The following is a 6000-nucleotide window of genomic DNA, read 5'->3' as shown; positions in this document are numbered from 1 at the left end:
CAAATAGCCTCTTACCAGAATGGGCGGAGGTGGGGTGTGTGTGAGATGGCCTAGAATGGTGGGAACTTCTTCTTCTTCTTTTTTTTTTATTAGTTTCTGCTTTATAACAAAATGAATCAGTCATACATATACATCTGTTCCCCCATCCCTTCCCTCATGCATCTCCCTCCCTCCCACCCTCCCCATCCCACCCCTCCAGGCGGTCACAAAGCACCGAGCTGATCTCCCTCTGCTATGCGGATGCTTCCCACTATATATCTACCTTACGTTTGGTAGTGTATATATGTCCATGCCTCTCTTTCACTTTGTCACAGCTTACCCTTCCCCTTCCCCATATCCTCAAGTCCATTCTCAAGTAGGTCTGTGTCTTTTTTTTTTTTTTTTTTTTTTTCCATTTTTTTTTAAGTTTATTTATTTATTTTTAAAATTAGTTTCTGCTTTATAACAAAGTGAATCAGTCATACATATACATCTGTTCCCACATCCCTTCCCTCATGCATCTCCCTCCCTCCCACCCTCCCCATCCCACCCCTCCAGGCGGTCACAAAGCACCGAGCTGATCTCCCTGTGCTCTGCGGCTGCTTCCCACTATCTATCTACCTTACGTTTGGTAGTGTATACACGTCCATGCCTCTCTTTCGCCTTGTCACAGCCCACCCTTCCCCCTCCCCATATCCTCAAGTCCATTCTCAAGTAGGTCTGCGTCTTCATTCCCGTTTTGCCCCTAGGTTCTTCATGACATTTTTTTTTTTAAATTCCGTATATATGTGTTAGCATACGGTATTTGTCTTTCTCTTTCTGACTAACTTCACTCTGTATGACAGACTCTAGGTCTATCCACCTCATTACAAATAGCTCAGTTTCGTTTCTTTTTATGGCTGAGTAATATTCCATTGTATATATGTGCCACATCTTCTTTATCCATTCATCCGATGATGGACACTTAGGTTGTTTCCAGCTCCGGGCTATTGTGAATAGAGCTGCAATGAACATTTTGGTACATGTCTCTTTTTGAATTATGGTTTTCTCAGGGTATATGCCCAGTAGTGGGATTGCTGGGTCATATGGTAGTTCTATTTGTAGTTTTTTAAGGAACCTCCATACCGTTCTCCATAGTGGCTGTACCAATTCACATTCCCACCAGCAGTGCAAGAGTGTTCCCTTTTCTCCACACCCTCTCCAGCATTTATTGTTTCTAGATTTCTCTTTTTTTTTTTTTTTTAATTAGTTTCTGCTTTATAACAAAGTGAATCAGTCATACATATACATCTGTTCCCACATCCCTTCCCTCATGCATCTCCCTCCCTCCCACCCTCCCCATCCCACCCCTCCAGGCGGTCACAAAGCACCGAGCTGATCTCCCTGTGCTCTGCGGCTGCTTCCCACTATCTATCTACCTTACGTTTGGTAGTGTATATATGTCCATGCCTCTCTTTCGCTTTGTCACAGCTTACCCTTCCCCCTCCCCATATCCTCAAGTCCATTCTCAAGTAGGTCTGTGTCTTTATTCTCGTTTTGCCCCTAGGTTCTTCATGACATTTTTTTTTTAAATTCTGTATATATGTGTTAGCATACGGTATTTGTCTTTCTCTTTCTGACTAACTTCACTCTGTATGACAGACTCTAGGTCTATCCACCTCATTACAAATAGCTCAGTTTCGTTTCTTTTTATGGCTGAGTAATATTCCATTGTATATATGTGCCACATCTTCTTTATCCATTCATCCGATGATGGACACTTAGGTTGTTTCCAGCTCCGGGCTATTGTGAATAGAGCTGCAATGAACATTTTGGTACATGTCTCTTTTTGAATTATGGTTTTCTCAGGGTATATGCCTAGTAGTGGGATTGCTGGGTCATATGGTAGTTCTATTTGTAGTTTTTTAAGGAACCTCCATACTGTTCTCCATAGTGGCTGTAGCAATTCACATTCCCACCAACAGTGCAAGAGTGTTCCCTTTTCTCCACACCCTCTCCAGCATTTATTGTTTCTAGATTTCTTGATGATGGCCATTCTGACTGGTGTGAGATGATATCTCATTGTAGTTTTGATTTGCATTTCTCTAATGATTAATGATGTTGAGCATTCTTTCATGTGTTTGTTGGCAGTCTGTATATCTTCTTTGGAGAAATGCCTATTTAAGTCTTCTGTCCATTTTTGGATTGGCTTGTTTGTTTTTTTGCTATTGAGTTGCATGAGCTGTTTATAAATTTTGGAGATTAATCCTTTGTCAGTTGCTTCATTTGCAAATATTTTCTCCCATTCTGAGGGTTGTCTTTTGGTCTTGTTTATGGTTTCCTTTGCTGTGCAAAAGCTTTGAAGTTTCATTAGGTCCCATTTGTTTATCTTTGTTTTTATTTCCATTTCTCTAGGAGGTGGGTCAAAAAGGATCTTGCTGTGATTTATGTCACAGAGTGTTCTGCCTATGTTTTCCTCTAAGAGTTTGATAGTTTCTGGCCTTACATTGAGGTCTTTAATCCATTTTGAGCTTAGTTTTGTGTATGGTGTTAGGGAATGATCTAATCTCATACTTTTACATGTCCTTGTCCAGTTTTCCCAGCACTACTTATTGAGGAGGCTGTCCTTTCTCCACTGTACAGTCCTGCCTCCTTTATCAAAGATAAGTTGACCATATGTGCGTGGGTTTATCTCTGGGCTTTCTATCCTGTTCCATTGATCTATCTTTCTGTTTTTGTGCCAGTACCACACTGTCTTGATTACTGTAGCTTTGTAGTATAGTCTGAAGTCAGGGAGCCTGATTCCTCCAGCTCCGTTTTTCGTTCTCAAGATTGCTTTGGCTATTCGGGGTCTTTTGTTTTTCCAAACAAACTGTGAAATTTTTTGTTCTAGTTCTGTGAAAAATGCCAGTGGTAGTTTGATAGGGATTGCATTGAATCTGTAGATTGCTTTGGGTAGTAGAGTCATTTTGACAATATTGATTCTTCCAATCCAGGAGCATGGTATATCTCTCCATCTATTTGTATCATCTTTAATTTCTTTCATCAGTGTCTTATAATTTTCTGCATACAGGTCTTTTGTCTCCTTAGGTAGATTTATTCCTAGATATTTTATTCTTTTTGTTGCAATGGTAAATGGGAGTGTTTTCTTGATTTCATTTTCAGATTTTTCATCATTAGTGTACAGGAATGCTAGAGATTTCTGTGCATTAATTTTGTATCCTGCTACTTTACCAAATTCATTGATTAGCTCTAGTAGTTTTCTGGTAGCATCTTTAGGATTCTCTATGTATAGTATCATGTCATCTGCAAACAGTGACAGCTTTACTTCTTCTTTTCCAATTTGGATTCCTTTTATTTCCTTTTCTTCACTGATTGCTGTGGCTAAAACTTCCAAAACTGGGTTAAATAAGAGTGGTGAGAGTGGGCAGCCTTGTCTTGTTCCTGATCTTAGTGGAAATGGTTTCAGTTTTTCACCATTGAGGACAATGTTGGCTGTGGGTTTGTCATATATGGCCTTTATTATGTTGAGGAAAGTTCCCTCTATGCCTACTTTCTGCAGGGTTTTTATCATAAATGGGTGTTGAATTTTGTCGAAAGCTTTCTCTGCATCTATTGAGATGATCATATGGTTTTTCTCCTTCAACTTGTTAATATGGTGTATCACATTGATTGATTTGCGTATATTGAAGAATCCTTGCATTCCTGGAATAAACCCCACTGGATCATGGTGTATGATCCTTTTAATGTGCTGTTGGATTCTGTTTGCTAGTATTTTGTTGAGGATTTTTGCATCTATGTTCATCAGTGATATTGGCCTGTAGTTTTCTTTCTTTGTGACATCCTTGCCTGGTTTTGGTATCAAGGTGATGGTGGCCTCGTAGAATGAGTTTGGGAGTGTTCCTTCCTCTGAAATTGTTTGGAAGAGTTTGAGAAGGATGGGTGTTAGCTCTTCTCTAAATGTTTGATAGAATTCACCTGTGAAGCCATCTGGTCCTGGGCTTTTGTTTGATGGAAGATTTTTAATCACAGTTTCAATTTCAGTGCTTGTGATTGGTCTATTCATATTTTCTATTTCTTCCTGACTCAGTCTTGGCAGGATGTGCATTTCTAAGAATTTGTCCATTTCTTCCAGGTTGTCCATTTTATTGGCATAGAGTTGCTTGTGGTAATCTCTCATGATCTTTTGTATTTCTGCAGTGTCAGTTGTTACTTCTCCTTTTTCATTTCTAATTCTATTGATTTGAGTCTTCTCCCTTTTTTTCTTGATGAGTCTGGCTAATGGTTTGTCAATTTTGTTTATCTTCTCAAAGAACCAGCTTTTACTTTTAGTGGTCTTTGCTATCGTTTCCTTCATTTCTTTTTCATTTATTTCTGATCTGATCTTTATGATTTCTTTCCTTCTGCTAACCTTGGGGGTTTTTTGTTCTTCTTTCTCTAATTGCTTTAGGTGCAGGGTCAGGTTGTTTACTCGAGATGTTTCCTGTTTCTTAAGGTGGGATTTTATTGCTATAAACTGGTGGGAACTTCTGAGAAGTGTGCTGTCCGCATCTGTCAGGGATTCAGGAACCCAGAGCCCAGTTTTGAAATGATCCTTTGGATTTTTAATGTATTTTCTTGATGTGAATTTTTCTCAAGCTTTGTATCTTTCATTTAGTACTTCCTGTTGTGGAACATCTTACTCCGATGCTTGACCACCTGCTTAGCATCACTGGCTCTTCTAGAAAACACTGTGGACGATGAAGCTGCCTCTGGAGACCTGACCGCCTGCCTCACCCACTGGCCACACAGCTGCCACATGCCTTACTTTTGGTCACCTGAGCCCTGCGCCTGTTACACTTCCACGCCCCTGTGTGGTGGCCTGTGCAATTTGTATGCACCACACAGGGTTAGTGGCTTTCAAGGGCCTTAGAGGAAGGATGGAAACTGAAGATTCCTTCCGTTTTGAGGCCAGTGACCTCATGAATGTGGCTCCTAGTCCCTCTGTGGATTGAGAGTCTAAAGAGTGTCTGGTGGTCCCACTGGCTCTCCTGTAGGAATCCCAGACCACTCTGGGCCCAATCCCTTCCCTCCCACAGGGCCCAGGGCCTAACTTTTTTTTCTTTCCCTTTGAAGTGTTCACCAGCCACTTTAAATGAGCTTTTCTCTTCCCTTGACCCTGACTTTGGACCCAGCTCCCTTGTGCCTGGCTATTCCTGGGCCTCTTTGTTTTTGGGATTTTACTGGTCTTTATTCAGGGGATATAGGCTAGGGACACAAAAGTAGGCAAGGTATAAAGTTCAATAACCCCTACAGGTGTAACCTGAGGCTTAATAGCTGCTGAGAGTTTTTGTGAAAACCTCATGGGCTGCAAGCCCTGGGGTAGCTGCCAACATAAGAAAGGGGAGACCGGGTGGGGGTCATGGCCAAAAGTCTCAGGTGTATTTTTTCACCCTTAGTGGGAGCTGGAGATGGCGCAGAGTTTGTTTGCAAGGTGGAAGACAGTAATTACCAAATCACTACATTGGGTTTAGGTTTTAATTTTTAAAAATTCAGAAATTACGTAAAAATTTTTTTGTCGTTGTTGGAAAAGAACAGTGAAATTGTTCCCTTGACACCACAATTATCTTTTCAGCATTAAAAATAAGTCCTTGAATACCATGCACTTTAAAAGTTTGATAACTTTACTGCTGAATTGTTTGTATCAACCTGTGAACATTTCCAAATCACTTTTTGTTTTTACCCTAATTATTTTTTGTGACTTAAATAACTTATCTAAAAACATTTCCGCACAAACTCATCTAAATGTTAGTAAAGCTCCTCCTGGTGGCGAGTCTGAGTATTGATGTCCCACGGTCTATCTTCCTTCACGGGCACCAGCAGGCTACGACCTAAGCTGCGTGAAGAGCAGTCTGTGCCAACCTTTTGATGCTAAAGCTCTTATTTGCCACTGATAGGTGTGTGTGTGTGTGTGTGTGTGTGTGTGTGTGTGTGTGTTAGGGGGTGGCTGGGTGCGTGAGCAGAATGTGCATAGAGGCTAAAGATGGAAAGAAAGACCATGGG

This window comes from Mesoplodon bidens (genome assembly GCF_964165515.1).
Source record: "Mesoplodon bidens genome assembly, chromosome: 2".
NCBI lineage: Eukaryota > Metazoa > Chordata > Mammalia > Artiodactyla > Ziphiidae > Mesoplodon > Mesoplodon bidens.
This window is presented reverse-complemented; position numbering follows the sequence as displayed.